This window comes from Pipistrellus hanaki, assembly GCF_964339955.1.
Source record: "Pipistrellus hanaki genome assembly, chromosome: 12".
NCBI lineage: Eukaryota > Metazoa > Chordata > Mammalia > Chiroptera > Vespertilionidae > Pipistrellus > Pipistrellus hanaki.
This window is the reverse complement of record NC_140514.1, coordinates 42,147,450-42,174,167: the sequence shown is the minus strand read 5'-3', so window position 1 is coordinate 42,174,167 and position 26,718 is coordinate 42,147,450. Positions and strand designations below refer to the sequence as shown.

General features: G+C 37.9%; 1 pseudogene across 1 annotated transcript; it reads left to right on the top strand.

Annotated features, from left to right (window-relative positions):
* Positions 1-658: 658 nt before the first annotated feature.
* On the top strand, positions 659-1,833 carry LOC311631150 (neurofilament light polypeptide-like; annotated as a pseudogene). The gene has a single exon. The product of its transcript is annotated as a neurofilament light polypeptide-like (transcript).
* Positions 1,834-26,718: the final 24,885 nt, after the last annotated feature.

The following is a 26,718-nucleotide window of genomic DNA, read 5'->3' as shown; positions in this document are numbered from 1 at the left end:
CCCAATGAGACCCATGATGGACTTCTGCTTTATCATGTACTAACTCTGAAATCTTGAGCATGCCACCTGATCTACGTGAACTTAGTTCTTAACTACAGAAGATAAAAAAATAACAACTGTTTTTATATGTAAATTTAAAGTAAAGCTTACATAACATCTACACGAATAAAAGAGAAAGATGATAATTGACCATACGTCTGCTACACCCACAGCCAATTAGGAGTGATATGCAAATAAACCTCACAAAGATGGCAGGTAAATTTGCATATGCAGGCAACAGGCAGGGCCTGATGTCACTCACAGGATTCAGGCAAAGATCGGGACCAGGTGGGCCCCACAGACAGCACCTGACATCGCCTGCAGGGTCAGGCCATGATAGGGCACTAGGGCAGATAGCACCGCCAGCACCTGATGTCACCTGCAAGGTCCAGGCATTGATTGGGACCAGGCCCAGCAGGCAGAGCCTGACGCTGCCCATTGGGTCCTGGTGACGATCAGGGACCGGACAGGCAGCACCTTCAGTGCCTGATGTCACCCTCGGGTTCCAGGCAGCAATCAGGGACCTTGATAAGTGGGTGTGACCAGGGTCTCTGGGATCACTGTCTGCCCCTGGGCCACCTGTGGACACTGTTGGAGAAGGCCCAGGTTGAACATTTTAATGGAAAGGGGATGCCTGTGCCTTGCCCCACCGTGCCAGGTCCCTGGCGAGAAGAGGGAAGTGGTATGGCACCGGGGCTCTGAAGTGGCTGGGAGCAACCTGCAGGCAGGCTACCAGGAAAAGGTGCTAAACCATGAGGATGCAGAAGGTGGCTGATGAAGGCGTGCAAAATTGCTGATGAGGCGGCTCTTGCCAGTGCTGAGCTGGAAAAGTGCATCCACAGCCTTGACAAAATTGCCTTTCTGAAAAGGGTGCACAAAGAGGAGATTGCCGAGCTGCAGGTGCAGATCCAGTATGCTCAGATCCCCATGGAGATGGAAGTGTTCTCCAAGCCCGACCTCTCCGCTATGCTCAAGGACATCAGTGTCCAGTAGAAGAAGCTGGCTGTCAAGAACATGCAGAATGCGGAAGAATGGTACAAGTGCTGCTTCACCATGCTGACCTAGAGTGCTGCCAAGAACACCTAAGCAGTGCGCACTGCCAATGATGAGCTGTCTGACAGCCGCTAACTGCTCAAGGCCACGATCCTGGAGATAGAAGCAAGCCGGTGCATGAACAAAGTCCTAGGTCAACAGCTGCAAGAGCTGGAGGATAAGCAGAACTCCAGCATTAGTGCTGTGCAGGACACACTCAACAAATTAGAAAATGAGCTGAGAACTATAAAGAGTGAAAGGCACGATATTTAAAAGAATACCAGGACCTCCTCAATGTGAAGATGGCTTTGGACATTGACATTGTAGCTTACAGGAAACTCTTGGAAGGCGAGGAGACCCAGCTCAGTTTCACCAGCGTGGGAAGCATAGCCAGCAGCTACTCCCAGAGTTCCCAGGTCTTTGGTTGATCTGCCTTCAGTGGTTTACAGACCAGCTCCTCCTTAATGTCTGCTCACTTCTTTCCTTCTTAATACACTAGCCACATCCAAGATCAAGGTGGAAGAGACCATTGAGGCTGCAAAAGCCATGGAAGCTAAGGATGAAGCCCCTTCTGAAGGAGAAGCTGAAGAAGAGGAGAAGGAGAAGGAAAAGGCTGAGGGAGAATTTGAGGACACAAAGGAGGAAGAAGGAGGTGAAGGTGAAGGAGAAGATGCCCAAGAAGCTGATGATGAGAAGAAAGATGAAGGTGCTGGGGAGGAGCAAGCAACAAAGAAAAGATTGAGCCCCCCCCCCCCCTTTTAAAATTATTTCAAAAACAATCCTCCTGAAACCAAGTCAACCCCATCAGCAACCAAGCAGTTGAGTTCCCAATATTATATAAATTAGGAAGTCAATATATATAATGTTCTGAGGTGACTCAGGTTGGACATTAAATGTGTTATGACTTTTCTCCTTATGCAGAGCATCTGTTTGCTTGCACAGTGGTTTCCTGGCTTGCTGCCAGCCTGTGTATGGTCCACATTTTATGAGTTCAGGATCTATGACAATGTGAATAATTCAGATGTTTACAATAAAAACACATGAATACATGAATTCACTAATGTTAATGTTAAACTTCATGGAAAAAAACAGTCCTTTGAATATTTGGTGGTTAGAAATTAAAGACCTCACCGAAACCGGTTTGGCTCAGTGGTAGAGCGTCGGTCTGCGGACTGAAGGGTCCCGATTCCGGTCAAGAACATGTACATTGGTTGTGGGCACATCCCCGCTAGGGGGTGTGCAAGAGGCAGCTGTTTCTCTCTCATCGACGTTTCTAGCTCTCTATCTCTCTCCTTCTCTCTGTGAAAAATCAATAAAATATATTTTTTAAAAAAAAGAAGAAATTAAAGACCTCAAATCATGTGCAATAAACAGTAAATAAAGTTACACTGAATGACAAAAAAATACATTAGGGGCCAGGAAACATTCAAAGAACTGGGGAACCATTCCCAAATCAGGAAAGGAAGTCACAGTGTGTATATTATTGCTACAGATACAGTATTTCCTACTACTTATAACATATAAAATGTAATGTATTAGATGCCTTCCTATAGCATGAAGTATGTATTCTCATAGAGTAATAATGGTAGATATGTTATAGTTATGGTGGTATGTCATATCCTATCTATATTAATAAAAGTGTAATGTGCTAATTAGACCATGAGACTTTCTACATGTCCTTTCGGACAAAGCCATGGTGGTGGGGCCAAGACAGAGGTGGTTAGAGGTGATCAGGCCAGGAGGGGAGGGCAGTTGGGGGTGATCAGGCTGGCAGGAGTTAGAGTTGAGGGCAAACAGGCCAGCAGGCAGAATGGTTAAGGGGGATCAAGCAGACAGGCAGGTGAGTGGTTAGGAGCCAGTAGTCCCAGATTGTGAGGGGGTTGTCCGACTGCCAATTTAGACCAGATCCCACAGGGGTCCCAGATTGGAGAGGATGCAGGGCAAGCTGAAGGACACCCCCCATGCATGAATTTTATGCACCGGACCACTAGTAGTACTATAAAAGATCCTGAGATCCCAAGGACAGAGAATTAATGTTATAACTAAAATTAAGGTAATATTTAGATCTCTCTACACTAGGACAAATAGTAGGTAGGTAGGTAGGTAGGTAGATAGATAGATAGATAGATAGATAGATAGATAGAGATATATGGACATATAGATACAGATATAATAGGTGTATATACATATATGTCTAAAAGAGTTTTCATTCATAATTTTAGTCACAATATATCACAAAAATTAAAAGGTATCTATATCCTATTTTATTTTATCACAAGATTTAAAAATAATACTTAGCCACCTTAACTTGTTTAATAATTTTACTGATGAACAAATTTTAGTTATACAGTGACAATACAAAATGAAATACAACTTTCATAGTCTTATTTACTCTATTTCAGTGGTCGGCAAACTCACTAGTCAACAGAGCCAAATATCATCAGTATAATGATTCAAATTTCTTTTGAGAGCCAACTTTTTTAAACTTAAACTATATAGGTAGGTGCATTGTTATTAACTTAATTAAGGTACTCCTTCAATCACAATTTACGTCCCCACCTGCATGTGGTATTTTGCGAAAGAGCCATATTCAAGGGGCCAAAGAGCCACATGTGGCTCGCCAGCCTCGGTTTGCCGACCACTGCTCTAGTTCAATAAAATCCCTTTGTTTTATTTTAAAATACATGTTATATTTTATTTTTATTAATTTATTTGGGTGACATTGATTTACAAGATTTTATTGGTTTCAAGCATATTTTCCTATGATACTATATTTGTGTATTGCATTGTGTGCCCACCACCCAAAGTCAAATCTTCTTCTGTCACCATGTATTTCTTCCCATTTACCCTTTACTATTCCTCATTCCTGGTAACCAAACAATATAAATTAAATGGAAAATTGATTAATGACATTTTTGATATAAGAAAGGTTAGAAAATATAACAGGTTTGACAAGGTATAGAGAATTGAGCATTATAATAATTGCTAGGGGTAGCTAAAATTGATAGAGGTTTTTCTGGAAAAAAAACTTGATATATATATATATATATATATATATATATATATATATATATATATATATATATCAAAACCATTAAAAATGTGTGTGTCTATATTATCTTTGACCAAGCAACTCTACTCCTAAATAACCCAAGTGAAATACTTAATACTGACCAGAATTTAGTAAAAATGTATAGCAACTAGGTAGTACCTATATCTGTCCATATAATATATATATATATATATATATATATATATATATATATATATACATATACATATAAGCAATATAAATCATTAAAAGTAGGAATATAACAGCACTGCAAGTTGTCAACAGATACACGTGGAAAATCAGCCTAAAAAAGAATTAAGTTAAAAATAATGTTATTTTTGCAAATATAGTTATGTGTGTATAGAAAATTCCAGGAAGACCTAACACCAAATATTTATAATACAGACCTCTAGAAAGTGGAATTATGCTTAATTTTTTTTTTTTTGCTTATCTTTATTTTCTATTTATTCTATAATAAGCATGTGTTGCTTGTATAATTTGAAAATGCATTGTATTTAAAAATTGAGGGTATTTTCTTATTAAAGCTTTCCTGGTCACTGTAGGACCCATGTGTGGTGTTGCTAAATCAACCAAAATTTGATGTGAGCTTTGAAATCTTTCTGGCTTTTGTCTTTTAGTGGTTATCTTTGTTTGACTGATTATTTGTTTTGGTTTAGTCTTTTGTTGTTATATTTTTTCCTCTTCCTTGGTTTTCTGGATCTGGCACCAACGACAAGAGGAATAAATGACTTGTCAATATTCTTTTTCATGCCTCTCTAGCTGGCCTGTTCACACCTAAACCTGCGGTGTTTATCTACTCAGTGGACCCAAAGAAACCCTATCAGGAAAAGACAGCATACAGAAAGGGTGCGATGATTCAGAGAATGGAAATCTTTATCATCTGTCAGTAGCCTGACAATTTAGAGAGCCAGGTAGCCTTCAGGTTAAGATAGGAATTCAAGCTGTGAGTTTCCTATGTGTTACTCACTCTTTTTGAATGAATGGGACAAAAGCTGAGACTTAACATCCCCTCCCCTGAATCTTGCTTTATATTATAATTTTAACCTTGTTCACTGCATCTGCTATTCCATGTGATTTGAGTCAAAGCTGGAGCAAACTGTGGATTCATACTGCATAAATTCATCGGCTCCAAACGTATGTAGCTATTCTGGAACATTCTGTAGGGTTGTCTTTTGTTATGACCTGCTGTAAAACCTGATGGTGTGTGTACTATAAACAAAGAAAGGTCTAGCTAACAAATGGGTCTCTAGTCATTTTAAAAAACCCATTACTACTTGAAGATATTTTACTTGTGTGTTGGAGCATGCATTTTATTTATAAGTTTCTTTATTATTATTTTTAGGGTTTTAAATTTATTTTCTTCTCAAATGTCACAGAATGCCTTACCACCCATCTGCTCAAGAGGCATAATTTTATATCTGACAGTCTTTTTTGACACCTCCCGGGAGTGGGAGGAATGAACACATCTTCATTCAGTTGGGAACTCAGATTTTGGCTTTCTTTTTTACCCTGTAGAAATGAGCCTTTTGAGCAGGGGTCCATATTACATAAGTTTTTGCATAATGGGTGAGGAAACAATGACTCTTTTTAAGAGAATAATGCTGTTGACATACTTAACCTCTCAGGCCACTAATATGAATTGGTATGTTGTCATTTCAGCCAACAACAGGCTAATTCAATCCAAATATATAGGCAACTTTTACACATCAGAGTTTCCTGTGTACGTGCTGCTTCACACTTGATATTTAATACGTTCTAAAATAAATAATAATATTTATGAATATAACATTATAAGACAATAAACTAAACATTATGAGAATAAACCATCATTGGTTCTAGTTTATCTTTAGAGGACAATACAAAAATTTCTCTCTTGCAGACATTGTGCTATTAAGGATCTTCATTTCATTTACTTTTTTTTAAATCTTCCCTTGAGGACATCTTTTTAGTTGGTTTTTAGAGAGAGGGAAAGACAGAGAGAAATATCCATGTGCAAGAAATACATCGATTGGTTGCATCCTGAATGAGCCCTGACCAGGGCCTGGGCCGGGGAGGAACCTGCAACCCATATCCAAGCTCTTGACCAGTATCAAGTCCAGGACATTTTGGTCGAGAGACTGACGTTCAACCCACTAAACCAAAGCAGCTAGAGCATCTCATTTACTTTTTTTTTTTTCCTGTTTATTTGCTTTTATTCTTTTTCTTATTATTTTATTTTATTTTATTTTATTTTATTTTATTTTATTTTATTTTATTTTATTGTTTAAGGTATTACAAAGAGTAGTCATATGCTGCCTTTTTTTCTCCCCATTTACCTCCTCCCAGCCTTTACTTTTTAAACAATTGTGATACTTGAGATGTGTCAGCCATTTTTACTTTTTAAACAATTTTCATTATGACACGTGAGATGTGTTAGCCACTTAAAGATCACTTTGGGACAGCCTGATGTATCTCATGATAAGCAGAGTCCATTCAGTATGGCTTTTGGTCACCTCTCACAAGGTGATAAGTTTGAGTGGCATTTTAGCATCAGTAAATCAGAAATTTTGAGACTGAGTGTAATTTAAAAAATAGCTATTTTTGTAAGACTGAACAGATTTCAATTCTGGTGGCAAAGGGTCAGATTAACAAATTAGATATTTGTAAAAAAAAAATAAGTCATATTTTAAGAGTGTACAAAAATAAAATAAATAAGACAGAGGCAGCTATATGGGTGAAAAATTACTATGGGACTTAAAAGTATTACAGTGATTCAAGAATGCAACTTATCCTAAAACTCTAAACATTAGATCGATCTGCGCCTTTTTAAGGTATCTATAATGTGATAAGCAGCAAAGACTGGAGAATAAGCCCCGAGCCCTGGCACAACCCATCGGTCTAGTTTATTAATTAGAAAAACATAAATATGTGAAAATGTAAGAATTATATAGAGTTAAAGATTATAAACCTGTGATAGAGGAAGAAGTTGCTAACAATTGTCTTATCAGTAAAGACTTAATACTACTTTGATGGAATCATTATAGAAATTTATGGAGAAAAACTATGATTTCATGTATTTCTACAAAAGACACCTTGGTCTTCCCACATAATGACCTCTTACATGGTGATCTCTCATTCTAAATATCTTCTGTCCCAGCCAGAATCATTGCAACACAAGGGTATGCAATGATGGTTGCTGGGTGGAGAATGATAGCAGACAGGAAGCAACAATTTATTGAGCACCTATTATGTCAGTCACTCACAGAGATCTAGAATGTGGTAGAGTAGCACCTGTTGACCCCACTGCATCTGCTTTCCTTGATGAAGTACAGTTGTGATAGAAGAATGAAACATAGAATCTGTTTAGATATTAAGAATAATTTTTAAAAGAGTAACATCTGACCATAAATAGAGTGAAGGTAACCTGCTTTCCTTGATGAAGTACAGTTGTGATAGAAGAATGAAACATAGAATCTGTTTAGATATTATGAATAATTTTTTAAAAGAGTAACATATGACCATAAATAGAGTGAAGGTAATTTTTTCAGTGTCAGTTTTGTTTTTGTATTTTATCAAATTTGGGATTTAAACTGGGAGAGTGGGCAGGCTTACAATGGAGCATTCAAACAGATGTATTCATTGGGCGGTTAAAATGTTGGTATGTGTATATGGAAGTAAATGTTGCATGCATTAAAATAGTTCTTTTTACTGATAGAAATCTAAAAAAAAAAATAGTTTTAGAATCATCTGTTTTGATGGCAAGATTTTTTTTAAAAAAAATATTTTTTTTTATTGAGTTTTTACAGAAAGGAAGAGAGAGGGATAGAAAGCTAGAAACATCGATGAGAGAGAAACATCCATCAGCTGCCTCTTGCACACCCCCTACTGGGGGTGTGCCCACAACCAAGGTATATGCCCTTGACCGGAATCTAACCTGGGACCTTTCAGTCTGCAGGCTGATGCTTTATCCACTGAGCCAAACCGGTTCCGGCATGATGGCAAGATTTTTATAACAAATTTTTGTCTTCTTGAACTACCATGATACTTGAATTCCAAAATTATTCCTCATGTTCTTATATCTGTGTGGGCAATGAGGTAAAAGAATTTGCAATAGTTTCATAAATGTAGTTTGATATCAAGGACATAGTAATCTTTTTATAACACCATTTGAATGAGTCAGAATTCAGTCCAGATGAAAACTAGTTATTTTGAACATAAAGACATTTACTACTGGGAAGTAGAATCTCAAACAAATTACAGATAGGACTGGTAGGCTAGGGTCTGCCTGAGATTCACAGAAGGTCACCACATAGAAAATCCATGCCTGGCTGGTATGGTTCAATGGTTGAGTGTCAACTTATGAACCAAGAGGTCATGGTTAGATTTCTAACCAGGGCACATGCCAGTGTGGGGCATGCGAAAGGCAATTGAACAATGCTTCTCTCATCATTGATGCTTCTATTTCTCTCTCCCTCTCCCTTCTGCTCTGAAAAAAAATAAAAAAATATCTTAACAGCCCTAACCGGTTTGGCTCAGTGGATAGAGTGTCAGTCTGTGGACTGAAGGGTCCAAGGTTTGATTCTGGTCAAGGGCATGTACCTTGTTGGTGGGCACATCCCCAGTGGGAAGTGTGCAGGAGGCAGCTGACTGATGTTTCTCTCCCATCTATGTTTCTAACTCTCTATTCCTCTCCCTTCCTGTCTGTAAAAAATATCTTAACAAAAAAAAAAGGAAGGAATGAAGGAAAAAAAGGGAGGAAGGGAGGAAGAGAGGGGGGGGGGAGGGAGGGAGGGAAAATCCATAGAACTGGCCAAGCAAAAGAAATGCCAATTCTGCCACAATCCAGAATCTTGAAACCTGGGGTAGCTGTTGACTGAGCTGCTTGAGTCCTGTTCTGGGAGTAGGGAGCTGCTGTCAGGACTGCTGGCCCCAGAGCCCTGTAATGATTGCTTGATGTGCAGCAGTGAAATGGATGTTTCAAGAATTATTGCCCATCTCCCGACTTAATTATAGATTCAGCACACAGGCAAGTGTATACAAATGATGGGTCCTAAATTACATCTGAAACTCCAGGTAAAATGGAGTCTGGGAAATGTAATATTTTGTTGACCAGCCTCTTCAATAAAGGAGGGCACTCTTGAAGGAGTTTGGAACAGATGGTGAATAACACAATTTAGCATAGACACCATAATAGACAAGTGTAATACACCAGAGAATTTGTCTAATGCGTGTTCCTGAAGTAGAAGGGAGAAATTGGTGGGTAATTGGCAACCAGTTTCAGGGAGTTAATTGTTGAGGAAAGCAATGATGGCTGAGCTTTGAGCAGCCTTGGAAACCATTAGCATAATGAGAAAGACGCAGATATCAGGAAATGTTATGAAACCTGTAGTGTAAACTTGGAGCCTTCATCTCCATCTTTTCCAAGATTCCTTTAGTGAATTGACATAGTGCCAGCAATAAAGCTGCCTTAAACCGAGGCGAGGCCTTTTTCTGGACGGTAGTCTTTTGTGTGAGAAAATAAGGTGAAGAACTCCATTAAAGAGATTGAATGCATTGATCCTAGAACCACAATTATGACGTTTATTTCAACTGATCTTTTCAAATAGGATTGCGCGCTGTATGTTCTGGATGCACTTGGAAAATGATCATTCCATATGATAAATTCATACTGCAAACCCTAGTAATGTGCCAAATGAGCTTTTATGTGACACAGTAACTTTTAAAGCTTGCCAAAACTTTGAAATGTTGTAAAAGGTGTCGCTAGCTTTCAACATGTGCTAATTGGGTTTGCCTACCCAGATGGCATAGAAGAAGAAAGGGGCGGGGGGGGGGGGGGGGGGGGGGAGGAAGAGGGGAGGTAAAAAAAAATAAAAAATAAAAAGGTTCCAGCTTGCAGTTTCTAATCAAGAAAAGTATGGCACTAACCCAGAGAACAAATAATTTAATGTCCCTTTTTTTTTTTTTTTTTTCTGGTGGGTATAATAGGTTGATTTTATTTTTATTTATTGTGTTTTAAGGAATTTGTGTGTAGTGATACTATTTAGGGGAAAATAGAATCACAACAGCATAAAATAAATAAGTGAGATACTATAAGACTCTGCACAGTTTGCAGAATCTCTAAATTAAAGTGAACTATCTATATTTTACAATTATATGAATGGGTCTGATGAAGCTGTGTAAATAGAGTTGCTTCTATGTGAGAAAATTGGTAGGATTTCTTGTTTCTCTGTATATTTTTCCTATCAACTTTTATATCAATAATCACATCTTCCTTTTTTTTTTTTTATTTTAGGGGCTAAAGTTGACACAATGCTAAAATCTACTAAACTGAAATATAGCTACTTTGTCACATGTAAGTGACTAAGAAATCAGCTATCTGAAAAGACCCTGCCATTGCCTGTTTTCAAGGGCTGTGCTTCTTGATGTTCTTACCAACCCAGTATTGTCTGTTTCATAATTTTGTGTGAATATTTTACATATTGTCATTATCTTAACAGAATTTATAGCATCCAGATGTTTAAAAATGCTTTTCTGCCAAACCAGTGACCAAACCAATTACACTACTTCGATTTCACTGGTTCTTCTTTGTGATATTACCTGACATTTATTCTGTTTAGAAGGCCTAGCCATCTGATCAGGAATTAACAACTAAGAAATTTGACATTCTTGGGAATAGAGTAAATGACTGATTTCAAAAACAAATCCAACACTTTGTTGAAGCTGGTGGCATTTAGGGTCAAATTTTAGTTCTGAAAATTAAGAGAAAGTTATGTAAAATTGTCATTTGGGACAAGATTGAGACAAAACAAAAACAAAAAGGAATACCAAAAGCTGACTCCCAGCATCCTCTTTGTGAAAGAAATGAGGCACTGCAGGAAGCCAGGAGGCAGGTTGCTTTCTTTTTTAATTTTTATTGAAATTACTGAGGTGACATTGGTTGATAAAGTTACATAGGTTTAAAGTGTACAATTATATGTTACATAATGCATGTATTGTATTGTGTGTTCACCATTCAAGTCAAGTCTCTTTCCATTATCTTTATCTGCCCTTTACCCTCTTCTACCTCTCCTCACCTGCCCCTTTTTCCTCTTGTAATGACCATACTGTTGTCTGTCTACAAGTTGTTGTTGTTTTGCTTAATCCCTTTAACTTTTTTACCTTCTCCCCTCCCCCCCACCAGCGCCTTCCCATCTGACAGCTGTCAGTCTGTTTTTGGTATCTATAAATGTGTTTCTTATTTTGTTTGTTCGCCACTGCAATGCTCTGTGACTTGAAAAGCCAAGAATTAGAAATTTGCTGTAGAATAAATTTTATATCCCCCCTCCCAAACTGCTATGTTGAGACCCTAATTCTCAAAATGATGGCATGTAAAGAAAGGGGGTCTCTGGGAACTAAGCAGTTTTATGGAGACAGAGGGTGGAGCCCTCATAGTGAGATTAGTGTCCTTATAGGAAGAGGAGGAGACACCAGAGCTTTCTCTCTCTACTTTCCACCATGAGAAGACGCAAGGTGGAGGTAGCCACCTGGTTAATGTGGCTCCATGGTTGAGCATCCACCTATAAATCAGGAGGAGGTCACGGTTTGATTCCTGGTCAGGGCACATGCCTGGGCTACAGACTAGATCCGTAGGGGGGCACATGCAGGAGACAGCCAATGAATGCTTCTTTCTCATCGTTAATATTTCTGTCTCTCCTTCTCCTTCCTCTTTGAAATCAATAAAAATATGTATATATTTTTATATTTTTATATTTATTTTATATATTTTTATATTTTATTTATATTTTATATATATATATATATATTTTTAAGTGAAAGTAGCCATCATCAAACCATTAAGAAGATTCTCTATAGATATTGGATTTGCCAGAAACCTATTCTTGGATTTTTTGTCTACCAGAACTATGGAAAATAGTTGTTTAAGTCACCTCACCTACAGCCATTTTGTTATAACAAACTGAACTAAGATAAGGTCATATCATGCCCTGTACAGGAAGGATTTTTGTCCATGTGGATTTAAATTTGAAATAGCAGTTGTGTGCAAGGGCTTTGAGCAGATGTTGTACCAGAGACAAGGCCTCCTAGTGTTTTGCTCATTGTGGTGGGCTGAATTGTGCCTCCCCACCCCATACCCCATAAAAAAGATATGTTCAAGTCCTAAGTCTCAGCACCTGGGAATGTAACCTTATTTGGAAATAGGGTCTATGCTGATGTAATTAATATGAGGTCATATTGGACTAGATTGAGCTCTAAATCCAGTGACTGGTGTTTTATAAGGGAAAGGAGAGAGAGATTAGTATACAGAGACATAGATGGTACAGACAAAGAGAGAAAGATGGAGGCAGAGATTGGAGTGGTAGGGCCACAAGTCAAGAGATGCCTGGGGCCACTAGAACTGGAACAAACAAGAAAGATATCTCTTCTCTGGAGCCTTTGATAGATCATTGCCCTGTTGACACCTTGATTTCAAACTTTTAGCCTCCAGACCTGAGACAGGATATGTTTATATTGTTTGAGCCACCCAGTTTGCAGGGACTTGGTACAGTGGCTCATGGGAAACTTATATACATGGTCTGAAATCAACTGGTTTATTTTGATATCCTCTTTATTATCTGTCTCTCCTCAGGGGCATGTGTTCCACAGGAAAGCAAAGGTTTGTCTTCTTCACCACTGTTTTTCCAGTGACTGCAAAGATATTGCCTGCAACACAGTAGGTACTAAATAAATAAGGAATAAATAAATCTATAATAATAAAAGTTTAATATGCTAATTAGACCAGACAGCTGAACAACCTTCCGGATGTCCTTCCCAACATCCTTCCAGACAAAGCCGTGGCAATGGGGGCCAAGGCAGAGGTGGTTAGGGGTGATCAGGCAGGCAGGCAGGCCAGTGGTTAGGAGCCAGTGGACCCAGATTGCGAGAGGATGCAGGCCAGACTGAGGGCTCTACTCCAACCCCGTGCATGAATTTTACTGCATGGGGTCTCTAGTAAATAAATAATAAATGAGTGAATGAATATAATAAAAAAGCAAATTATACTTCATTACAAATGACCAATGACTACATTGAAATTGTTTCTACTTAAGTAATAATCAAAGTCCTTCAATTTAATAAAAAATGAGATGAAATATTTAATCTACTAAATACATTAAGTGTTTAGAAGACTTCTTAATAGCCACTGTTAGCAGTAATAGAAACATCAACAATTTATCTTATTGGTGGTAGGTATTAAACTGGTAGACATTTTAGGGAAACAAGTTAATAATACATATTCTTTGATTACTTCCATTAATTTATTCTTAGGAAAACATTTTTTTCAATAAGTATATTTCTGCTGAGATTTTCATAATAGTTTAAAAACTTGAAACATGATAATAAATTATTGATTAAATAAATACTGATACATTATGCATTTTATATTCATATGAGTAACTGTATACAAAATATTTTGACAACAAAGATATTTTCTCTTAGTTTGTTGTTAAGTGGGAAAAAAAAGTAGGCTATAAACAAGTAATATACTACTGTCCCAATTTTGTAAAGTTATAAATATATTTGCATTTTTATATATGTTTAAAGACTGGGTATCTTAATAATTATCCCTAGGCTGGGCTTTGGGATTCAAGCAATTTTTATTTTTTATGGCTTTTTTATATCTTCCTACATTTTCTACAAGGAACAGTTATTAGATTTGTAGTAAAAAATAATTATAAAATGAGAAGAATGGAAGAAATCCTTCTTTCATGGCTCAGCTATAACATTTCCTTGAATAATGAGTATTATTGTGCCTTTTATAAGTAATAGGTGTGAATTTTTCTGTCAATAATACATTGAAATCTAAAGACTTTATATATGTGGTGATGTAACACAAAAAATAATTAGCTAATTTACAAGTCAGTATTTATATACACTACTCTTGGGAAGCCAAGTAATATGTTACCTTAATCTATAACTTGATTATACTATAGTTTGTAAAAAGCCAGGGGAATGGGTGGAAGCAGGATAGAGGGGGCCAATGGGGAAAAATAGACATCTATAGTACTTTCAACAATAAAGGTAAATTAAAAATAATAAGTAAACTGTCTGTGAAAGTGATGCTTTTGTCACCCTCAGTGGTAAAAAGAAACCACGAGCTCAGGGAGAGTCTGGTGTGGGTGCAGTTGACTGTGTGGGAGAATGGCCTCTGCCGAGTGCTGGCTCTGCATTCTTAACTTCTATGGGCCCTATTCTTATTTTCAAAACAGCATAACAATATCACCAGAAAGCATTCTTAGTGCCTAATGTGCTTTAAAAATTGTAGTTATTGCATTTTCTCAGGAGAAAAGAAGGCATATTTCTATTGGATTCCCCCAAGCTCTTTCATTGTTCTTGTTTCAAAACATATCCATCATTTATGTAGATGTTACTCCATTCAACTCTGATCAATTTACTTGGTGGGCTCTTCCTCTTGCCCTAAATTGGGGGAAAAAGTCTGAGTTCTCTGTTGCTGTCTGCATTAGGATGAACCTGAGTCATAGTGACTTACCTCTGCTATAATTACCAACCATGAAACTCAGTCATCCCAAGTTACAACATACAAAGTCAAAGAAAGGCGAGAGACCAAGGGTCTTTTTTTATTCTGTCATCCAAGAGTAAAAGTGTCATTCTCTGTGATTCTAACAAGCCAGAATTATTTCTCCTCTGTGTCTTAGTAGTCTCTTGAGTAGTTTGAGCCACTGGTTGTCTGGACCAGTCAGATCAATGGTTTTCAAACTATTTGGTTTGAAACCATGGCACTTAGTAACTTAGTGTGAGATAGTCCTGCATTAAGGCAAGATTGCAAAACAAAGTGCCACTTAGACTAAAAATTGTGTTGTTGTTCTTGTATTGTGTGTTTGTGTGTGTGTGTGTGTGAATCAAAATATACATGTATTTAGTAAAATAGCATGACATGAGATCTTTCAGCTTTTTAAACTGTTAGCTTTATTTTTCCATCATCTTCTTTTATGTAGTTTTTTGGCAATTCAAAAACTAATTATAACTAATAATTCTCTTTTATTATGGTTGAAGGGTGAGGTTCAGGATTTAAAAACTATGTAAAGACACTCCACCTCCAAACACTACATCTAGGTATGTGGCACATATTGGCTACTCAGTTGCGAAGTATAGATTGAACAAATAAATGAGTGAAATACTGAGGGTCTGTGAGAATTATACGTTATACTTTGCATCAGTCATAGTGGGACAATTTCCAAATTATTGAAATGATTATAGAAAAACAACTAGAATTTTGCTAATCTGGGATGTCTTTGCAGCTGCTATAGAAAAAGAAATCAGCTTCAGAGGGTTTTTCCAGGCTTCAGAGAAGGGGTTCTATCTAGTGAAGGTAAGAGATGACTTGGAATTCCAAAGAGAGCACTCCATCAATACAGTGCTCTGATCCCAAAGGGCATTCAGAAAATATTCGTCCTGGTTGTTTCTCACCTTTATTTTGCTCTCTATCTCTTAGGAATACCAAAATGAACAACAAAGAAACAAGTCTCACACCTATAACTTAATTTGCCAGTAAGTTTTGTAGCTTTGCATTTCACCCAGACGTTTTCCTCCCAAATCATTTTATGCATTACAGTTCATCTGTACATGTCTCAAGGGTAAATGATTTTTAGTTTGAGGACAGTGCTTTTATCAGGATGGTAATAAACAAATTTCAAAAGTTACCCTGAATTAATTGTTATCATAAGGCCATAAAACAGATGAAAAGTGACCTAGAATAATTTTTGGTTTGCATTTATTGAATAATGGCCACATTAAAAAATAATTTTGTCTTACTTTGAGCTGAGCACTTGCAGGTTTGTTTTATGTTTTATATAAGCCAAGCAATATCTAGTGATTCTAAGATATTTAATTTGAGATGTCTCTTATCTGAATCAGTACTTTTTTGAGTTCATCCTGGACAGGGTGACCCTGGCTCTGATGGAAGTGTGAAGAGAATGTGATGTAACCTTGTCCTGAGAACAGTATCAGAACAGTGTTTTCCATATATGCACGGTGCATAGTGCTGTTTTAGGAAAATACAATGATGCATTAGCCCCACTCAAGTATATATTGATACTTCCTGCCCTGCATATTGAACTTTAATCCCCTTTAAAGGCCATGGTGTCTTTTCTTCAGATATTTGCAGTCAGTGAAGCCGCTGAGTTAGTCTGTGGTCAAAGTAAAAAGATGAAAAATTAAATGGCATTTTGAACGGTAGGATATTGTTCTTTCCATCCTCACTGTTAACAGGACTGTAGATCGGCTCTCTTAGCAATAAAAGTGAAATTTTTAAATAATTGCAACTCATTGTATTAGATGGATAAGTAAGAGGTGCAGGAGCATGCTCGTATATGCACACGCCCAAAACACATTATATGATTGCCATATTCTTTCATGTAGAAAATCTTTCACTTACACTCAATGCACATGGAGACAACACTCTAGCAAAGGGAGAGGAGAAAGGCTATTAAAAGATCAACTTGATATCATCTTGCTGAAAACTCACTGCAGTGTTGGCCTTGACATGACCTATAGAATAGGATGTTGGCAGGAAACCAACTTTAAAATTTGTTCTGTAGCAAATCATTGGGGCAATATATTTCCAGGAATTAAATCCTTTACATCGCATGGCAGTGCTGCCAGAGAGCATGTAGGGTCTCTTCTGATAGGAACCATGAAAGAGACTTTGGCCAGAAATTCAAAGCCATATGTTAGTCCTGTCAAAAATGATACGGATCTGCTTACAAAAACCTTACTCAGTGGCTCTGCCAGGAACCCTGTGGCCGCGTCCTGCCGGAAAGCTATTGCATGTGTTATCACTGCCAGAAATTGCTGCTGCTCTGGGATCATCTAACAGCACTAAAAACTCAACCTCTGGGTTCCTCCTGCCAGACTTTAACTATGAACAGAGCCTGTGAGTGTACTACAGCAAAATAAGGCCTTTTTGCCCTCTCTAGAGTGAGGATAGGCAATTCTGTTGGCTTCAAATTCTTGGAGTTAATTAGCTCTTTGGAAAGGGTTTCTGGGTGGGATTATATTAGTTATTTGTTTCCTGGGGTCCATGAACTCTATTTAACATTTTGCCAAGAACGACTTGAATTATTTTTATTTATAAAAATTTTATTTATCTTATTTATAAAGGAGAATGGTCAGATAAAAGTACTGTAAATTCAAAACATTTTGTCATCAATGGAGTGGTTAGTATATTATAAAGTGTATTGGATTGTCAACTTAGTGTTTGCTTACAAAACATAGAGTAAGAACAAAGTTTCCAGTTTTGTTATTTGTGGCAGGAAACCATTGATGACAAATAACTCCCATATTCTACAGTGTAGTCAGTATTATCTAATAATAATAGCCTTGGTGGCTGTCATACCTTCAGGCATTATGCCCTAACATCATCACAAGATGGCCAAAGGCACAGAGGAGGCAGGGCCTGGTGGAGGAGGCAGGTCATGATAGGGAATGGCAGTTGTGGGTGATCAGGCCAGAAGGAGAGGGCAGTTGTGGACTGTCAGGCCAGCAGAGGAGGGCAGTTGGGGAGATCAGTCAAGCAGGGGAGCAGTTAGGCATCAATCAGACTGGCAGGGAGCAGTGAGGGGGCCATCAGGTTGGCAGGCAGGTGAATGGTTAGGAGCCAACTGTCCAGAATGTGAGAGGGATCACAGATTGGAGAAGGTACATGCAGGGCTGAGGGATACCCGCCCCTCCCCCCCAAGCACAAATTTTGTGCACTGGGCCTGCTAGAAGCCAATTCTAGCATGTCATAATTACAAGAGTTTCATCAAAAGGTTGATGAAACTTGGGAGCTCAACAAGGGCTGAGTCACATATATAATTAAAGGGCTTTCCCCCCAAACCTGAATTGGATGATTGTTTGATGCCAGACAGCTCAGGGCTTCTTAATCTACATGTCATTGCCTCCTGTTGGCCAAACACCTGAACAGCTGTATGCTATTCCCCAATCTGACAATGCTTTTGTATACCCTACCCTTTGAAGTGTATTATCTCCACCTTGCCTTAGAACAAATTGTGTTAATAAAAAGCAGGGGTCCTGAGACAACGAGGAGTAAGAAGGATGAATTAAGAACTTGGATCTTTAGCTCCTTTAGCTAAAGCTCCTCTGACCCCCAATGCCTTTCAAAATTATCTTTCATCTTTGGACTCTTACTTAATCTATGCACAGCCTTTCTCCAGATGTGTATCAATACAAAGAAAATAATATTTGTAAAGAAACTCATGTAAAGATTAGTTATATAATAATCTGTTCAAGAGACTTGGAGTCATTTTTCTTTATTTCTTTGTATATTACTGAATTATTTTATGAGCTTATGAGTCCTACCAGAGAATAAAGGTAGTTAATTTTTAATGATTTTTTCTAATTGTCTATTTGTTTTTTAGTTGTGTTTTTGGTGATGAAAGATTTTAATTTACCAATACTTTTCTTTTTACCCACAGCCAATCAGGGTTGAGTACCATATTTTCCGGTGTATAAGACAACTTTTGAAACGAAAAAAAGTCAACCGAAAATTGGGGGCAAAAGACCAAAATTGCACAAAAATTACCTGCGGATCTTGACGGCAAAGTAAGTCTTTTCTTTGAAGTGGGGGGGTAGTCTTATACAGTGAATATAGGCCTAAACCTTTGTTTTAACTGTAAAATTAGGGGGTCATCTTATACGCCGGAATTAGCCCAACAAAGATGGTGGCAGCCAAGGAACTGGAGCAAGCAGGAGGCTGCCATTGCCCCAGAAAATGGCAGAAGCCAAGCTTCCCACCTGTCCTGGCCAGCCCTGGCCTCTGCTGAAGGCGACAAAGTTTCAATTGTAGAAGATAAATAAATCCCAGATACCTGCTTCCAGCCAGCCCTGGCTTCCGCTCAAGGAGGTGCTGAAAAAAAAGAAAGAAAAGAAAAAAAGGAGGGGCTGGAAGCCTGGATTGCTGGGGGCATGGCCAGCCTGAAAACAGCCCTCAGCCCCTCAACCAGGCTGGCCACGCCCCCCAGTGAAGAGCCCCACCTTGAAGGGGGTGTGGCCAGCCTGAAAACAGCCCTCAGCCCCTCACCCCATCAGTGGGGGGTCAGTTGTAGGTGATCAGGACATGGCTGGGGCAGCAGTTTAGAGTGAGCAGGTCATCAGGGGGGCAGTTGGGGGCAAAAAGGCCAGTGGGGAAGGAAAATGGGGGTGAGCAGGCCAGTAGGGGATGCAATTGGGGGTGAGCACACTGGCACGAGGAACAGCTTGGAAAGATCAGGTTGATGGGGGTTGGGGCAATTGGAGGCGAGCAGGCAGGCAGGCAGAGTGGTTAGGACAATCAGGTAGCCAGGCAGGCAGGTGAGCAGTTAGGAGCCAGCAGTCCATATTGCGAGAGGGATGTCCGACTGCTGGTTTAGTCCCAATCCCTGTAAACTGGCAGTAGGACATCCTTCCAAGGTCCCAGATTGGAAAGGATGCAGGCCGAATTTCACTCACCAGGCCTCTTCTATTTTAGAATTTTTAATTTTTTCAAGTTCAGACATGAATGTTTTTGCCTATAATAAATTATGTAAAAATTATTTGAGAGAGAATTGCCATACACTTTTATATTGACTTTGGAGAAATTTTAGAATATTTTTTTAAATACATAATTAATATTTTTATTTAAATTGAACTAAACTCAATAAATTTGAGAATTATTTTCAAATGTGTATTATTCAACTTTTCTCTTCAGTAATAAGATCAAACAACATCCTTCTAATATATTAAAATCAAGAACGTATTCTTATTCCTTCTCTATATGTCTCATGTCTACTATTATGATATGCCTATGTGTTTCGCATTTCTTGTTATAGTGCTTGGAATATTTATATTTTATCTGCTGTCAATTACATAAATGTCTGTTATTGTGCGCATGGTCTTTTAAATTCTGTCAGTAATTATATAACAATGATAAGCAGACTAAATATCAAAATGGGTCGACTTTAATATTTTTATATCTCTGGAAAAATTTACATAGCAGAAACCGCATAAACCTTTTTCCTTTTTTTTTTCCTTCTGTTTTCTTTCTCTAATATGAACATTTCTTCCCTTAAAAGTTGGTATCTGCCATCTCCTTTGCTGCCTTTTTCCTCTATCTTTAGATGTGTGGTTTCACATTTGATGTATTATTTTCTCATCCCTAGAGCCGTTTTATATCTCCAGAAGGAGCCAGAGGGGGAAAAAGAATTCTTGTTTCACTTTGAACACTGGATTTAAAAATTAGATATACCACTATTAGCACAGCCTCACAGCATGGGACTGGATGGAGTGGCACCATATTTAATAGATGGCTATAAATTAGGCCAAGGCCTCAGGAACAGGACTCCAAAATGTTGAAAATTGAAAGAAACATAATTGAGGCTTAAATTTTATTGTTTTAACATAAGCCCCATCTACTACTGAGATGTAGCACTGTAGCCAAAGACTCACATAGAATAAAATTAGCTGACATACCATTCCCAAGGATAACTTCATGTTTGTTCCCTCAAGTATGTGATGTATATAATGGCAGGTAGCCTATTTTAAATGTAGTGTAAAATTCCAACAATTTCAAAATGTATATATTTGGAGACCAAGTGACTTAGTTTTCCTTTGTGTAAATATTTTCATTAAATAATTATTTTCAGTCGCCCTAACTGGTTTGGCTCAGTGGATAGAATGTAGGCCTATGGACTGAAGGGTCCCAGGTTCAATTCCGGTCAAGGGCATGTACCTTGGCTGCAAGCACATCCCCAGTAGGGGGTGTGTAGGAGGCAGTTGATCGATGTTTCTCTCTCATTGATGTTTCTAACTCTATCCCTCTCCCTTCCTCTCTGTAAAAAAAATCAACAAAATATATTTTTAAAATATAATTATTATTTTGAGTTGTCTCATGCTGACTACTATAAACTATTGGCTTAGTGGAATTTATATTTGGAGTGTCTATCATAAGCACATAAATGTTTAATAGTTTAGATAATGGTGTGTCTCTAAAACAACAAAACAAGGCCATAAGTTAAAGAGTGACAAGTGGGACATCATTAGAGAAAGAAAACAGAAGAAAAAAAAGGAAAAAGGTTTCTGAAGTTTCTGCTATGTAAATTTTTCCAGAGCTATAAAAATATTAAAATCGACCCATTTGATATTGTACTTATGAGACCTCTATGAGAAGATAGCCTTTATGTTTAAACGTTAAGGATATGCCAGAGAGAGGATAGAGCAAATGCCAAGAACCCAAGGCAGATTAATCTAGGCCCCATCCAGGGACTGAAAAAGAAACTGTCTTTCTGGAGTATAATGAACAGACAGAAATTGATATGAGCTCAGAGAGTTAGCCAGGGCACTTATCTATCATATAAGATAACATTAAGCTTAAAGATTAGATTTCCCTCACAAATCCCATGATCTATCAATCACAGTATTCTGTTGTCTAGCTAGTAGGCAGTAAATGCTCAATAAATGTGACTTGAAATAAATATAGTATCTCAAAAGGAGAATATATATTTAATTACAGTTATTATTCTAAAATATCAACATAACAAAAACTGAAAGTTAGTGATGAGCATTATTTTCTTCTATGTAGCACAAAACATAATAAGACTCAGAAGCTTAATTTTTTTCTTTTCTTTTCTCACAAATTCTAGAAAATGAAATATAATTAATTATCCATAAGAGTTTTTCCTTTTGACTAGAAGCAAACACTGATGAACAAAATTAAATTTTCCTTAAAAATTAATTGTTTCATAAAGAGAAAAAAACAAACATTATGGAAGCATTCATATTTCTAAGAAGAATGACTCACATTTTTATTCCATTAAAAGCTATTGAACAACTGTACTAGTAGTACTTTGAAATTTCAAGAACATCATTTACATTCAATTTATGATTTTTCTCTTTTTTTACCCTATTCTCAGTATTTTTTTTAACATCTCATGGTATGGGTCTTTTCATGTGTTGCATAATTTATTTCTCTATGCTCATCTTTACTAAGGGAATGTTTTATCAACTGTCAGCACCCTCACCATCGCCATTACTACTGCTCGTGTTTTGGTGATGAACTGGCAATCAGTTATTATGCCTCAGTTGTGTCAATCATTATACTGAAACTAGAGGCCCAGTGTACAAAATTCATGCACGGGGGGGGGGGGGGAGCGGTCCCTCAGCCCAGCCTGTGACCTCTCAGGGGATGTCCACCTGCCAGCTTAGGCCTGCTCTCCATAGTGAGCGGGCCTAAGCCTAAGCTGGCAGGTGGACATCCCTCTCAAAGTCCAGGACTGCCTCACTCTTATGGCCTGCCTGCTTGCTGCTCCCTGCCACTCAGCTTGCTGCTCCTTAGTGCTACTGTGGAGGCTCTTGGCACTGTGGCTGCACTCACCAGCTGTGAGCCTGGCTTCTGGCTGAATGATGCTCCCCCTGCGGGAGCACACTGACCACCAGGGGGCAGCTACTGCATTGAGCACCTGCCCACTGGTGGTCAGTTCATAGCGACCAGTCATTCCACAGTTCAGTCAATTTGCATATTAGGGTTTTATTATATTGGATATTCCTTTTTCGTTTGGTAAAATAGGGCTGCCTGGGCATTCCCCTTATGACTCCTGATGCTCCAACCCCTCCTCCGAACTTCCTCAGTATCCACCATTTGCCTTGCCCCAAAGATCTTGCTCTAGCATCAAAGCCTGAATCTGCCCTGGCTACTCAGTGGTTGTGATGTGTCAGTTGCAAAATATTTTAAATATTGCACCTGCTTCCATGAATCAAACACTAACATTCATAGGCAATGTGCTAAGCACTTTAACTGTATTATTACAAGAAAAAAAAATTCAAAACCTTATGTAGTTGTCGTCATTTCCATTTTATGGATGGAAAAATAGAAGCTCAAAGGATATTAAATGACTTACCCATGATTGCACTACCAGTAGCTGTTAAACTTAACACAGGACTGGCTAATTTGAATGTTTGTGTTGCCATCTACAGCTCTGGGTTTCTCTGGTATTATTTTATCTGAGATAAAAGGGAAAAAAAAATATTTTTTCGCTTGAGATCTACAGGATTTGGGAGGGACTTACAGATATCTACATGGTAGAACATCTCATGATTAGTCCTCCATGTCTATTGACAAAATATTTGCTTTCATTTTGAGCTTTGTTTAGAGATTTTAATGCTTACTAGAGAAGTATATCCACTAAGAATACAGCATTATTTTTCCTGACTTTGAATTGGGAATTAGTGATATCAAAGTGGGAATAATGTAGACTCCATTTTGATGGTGGTGGTGATAGTAGCAATATCAAGTTGCCTAATAAAACAGTATACATAGTGGTATCCTGTATCCTATACATCTGCATCCAAGAAACAAGTTTTCCAAGACAGCGGAAGTGGTAGATATCATAGTGCACAGTTGTCTTTGATTCCAACTCTTTCACAAGTATAAACTCAGGGATACCTGGTCATTTGTATATGACTTAACATTCTTTGAATATCTCAGATTTTCCTGTTGCTTGTGATTATAAACTCTAAATGATTCATGAGATGTCCATACTGTTTTATCATTTCAGGGCAGATGTGGCAAGGTGATGTCATTTCAAGCACATAGTTTCTGATTTTCATTATGGACAGGGAGCTCCTGTTATTTTCTCACTTGGAATTTTTATGGGGACTTCAAATACATCATTAATGAATTCTCTAGAGAAATGTGACAGCCTCCAGCTAAAGTTGAAAAGTCAATTCTGATAAAAAGAAACCAGGCCAGGCGTTCGCTTTTTCTATTCCCCCCCCCCCCCCCGAGGCCATAAATGTTTAAGGCACTTTCTCCCTCAATTTAAATTCCCTAGTTTAGTTTCAAATAATATCCTAGTAAGGAGAATTTTTATTCCTAAATAATTGAGGCCTCCATTTATAATGAACCTGATTTTCAGTGTGTGAAGTGGAAGATTCTGATTAATGGGATGAAAGATTTTGAGTTTTCACTTATTTCTCTTAACTAGATTTCACAGTGATTTTCAAAGGTTAACTCATCACTGCTTCAGGGATCCATGTTTCAGGTCTATTGTTGTCTCATTATTGAAATTGATTTCATTCTATCCAGACTCCTTATGAGTTCCAAAATACTATCCTGTCTTCAACTCTTTCTCTAACATTTACAGTGCTAAAATTGTTCATTAAACAGCCACTTTTGAAAGGCTTTCACTTTATTAAGTAGCCCATTAATCTGCCTGCTTGAAGCTCTGAAAAATTATATGTTAACTTCTAGTAACCTTGATTTTCCAACTGCATATTTTTAGCAATTACACCCACAATGATGATACAGTCATACAATTCTGTTTTTGCTTTTATATAAGAGTTCTGTCCACTAGAAAATATTTGTCATGGATCACTTTATTTTTTCCATTCTTCTAAAAAGACATTCCTGCTTCATATTTGATGCATTAACTCATTTTTAGTAGTATCCTAAGAAATGTATTTTCAATAGTTTCCCCCCAAGATTTAGTAGTTTATATCATACTCGGATATCCATATACATATAAAAAGCTAAGCTACTGACTATCCTACCATGTGATCATCTGACTGGCCAGTATGTATGACATGCCAGACCACCAGGGGGCAGAGACTCAACGCAGCTCTGTCAGCCCTGAATCAGGTTCATTGCACACTTGTGTTTGCGTTTCACAGCCTGTACAACAGCAACTTTGCAGAGTGCCCTCTTGCACTCTGGGACCCCCTCGAGGAATGTCAGAGAGCTGGTTTTGGCCCGATCCCCACAAGCCAGGCAGAAGTAACCCACCTGCCAGAGGGACCTTGTTCAACCCACAGACACCCTTCAATCCATGGCTCCTCTTAGGTGCAAGCCAGAAGAAGATTGGCTCCAGGGTGTGCCCAGCCTGTCTCACTCAGTCCTGCCCTGTCAGCCACCTTCTAATTAATTTCCTTTCAGTGTGCACAAATTCATGCACTGGGTCACTAGTTTACTTATACTCTGATTGTTTATAACTGGAATAGAAAGGGGGGTAATTCTGTGAATTCTTAATGTAAAAACGATCCCACTCTTTTTTAAAAGACTCTTGTTATTAGTTTTCATTATAAAATTACATCTTTATTTAAAGTAACTAAATCTTAGAACAGGACAACTAAGCAAATAAAAATATCCACAATTCCCTGAGTGATAGCAAGAGGTAACATTTTTTACCTCTATAGTTTTTCTCTATATCATCTATTCACAGATTTATTTATTCATTCAATAAATGTTTTTTGAGAACTTACTAATACCAGGTTAAGGTTTTGATAATAAAGTAGTGAACAAAATATACATTTTTTTAAACTTTGCCTTTATAAGGTGTAAAATATAATTGAAACCCAGATACATGAACACACACATACATATATGCACACAAATTTGTCTTAATGCATATTCTGTTAAAATATGCACATTTGGCATTATTGGGGCATAAAATATTTAAAACATTGTTGTTTTTAATTGAAGTGAAATTCAAGCAGCACAAAATAAATTATTTAAAATATACTGTTCAGTGTCACTTAGTACACTCACATTGTTTTGTAGCCACCCCCTCTGTTTAGTTTCAACTTTTCATCTTCTCAAAGAAAATTTCACTCATAACAACTAAACAGTAACTTCCTATTCTCCACTCCTTTGCCCTTGGATAACACTGTTCTGTTTTCTGCCTCTGAATATTTCTGAATACTAGATTTACAAAGAACCAGCTTTGGGTTTTATTGATTTTTCTCTATTGTTTTCCTTTTCTCTACTTTGCTAATCTCTGCTTTATTTCCTTTCCTCAGCTAAATTTGGGTTTAGTTTTTGGTGTGTGTGGTTTTTGTTTGTTTGTTTGTTTTGTTTTGTTTTGTTTTGTTGGGAGCCATCAGAGTTGAGACAAGCAACTCCTTCTTAAGGAAATAGAATTAAGTTCCTTCTAGCAGAAGTTATGCGGTGCCCTGAGGGTTTGGCCAGAAGCTAAAGATTAACCTGCCGCTTAGCACCTCTGCAACTTCCGCTTCCTGATCCTCCCCCATAGCTAGCCCAGCCTTTGAATGTTACACCTTGGAATGTTACGCCGCCCTGGCAGTTAGCCAATCCTGTGTTGCCAGATACCTTACCTCCTTGTCACTCAGTGCCTAAACCACTGCCAAAGACACCTCTGCTTAGGCAACCCTGCCCCCCTTTGTTCCTGCTGTATATATACTGCCATTTCAAAAAATAAAGTTCAAGGCTTGATCAGAACCTTGTCTTGCCTTCGTTTTTCGTGTTCCTTGTTTGTTTCATTCTCTTAGGTGGTTCCTGCGTACCCCCGTTGTTGCCCCTCGGGTTGGGGCATTGTTTTGTTGTTGCTAGTTTCTTAAGTTATAAAATTAGATTACTGACTTGAGTGAGCAATCTTTCTTTTTAAAATATAAGACTTTACAGCGATAACGTTTCCTCTTAGCACTCCAATTGTTGCATCACATAATTTTCATATGTTGTGTGTTTATTTTCATTAATTACTAAGTATTTTCTAATTTTTTGTGTGTGGTTTTTTAATCCTTACCTGAGGATATATTTTATTGATTTTTAGAGAAAGGGGAAAGAAAAGAGAGAGAGT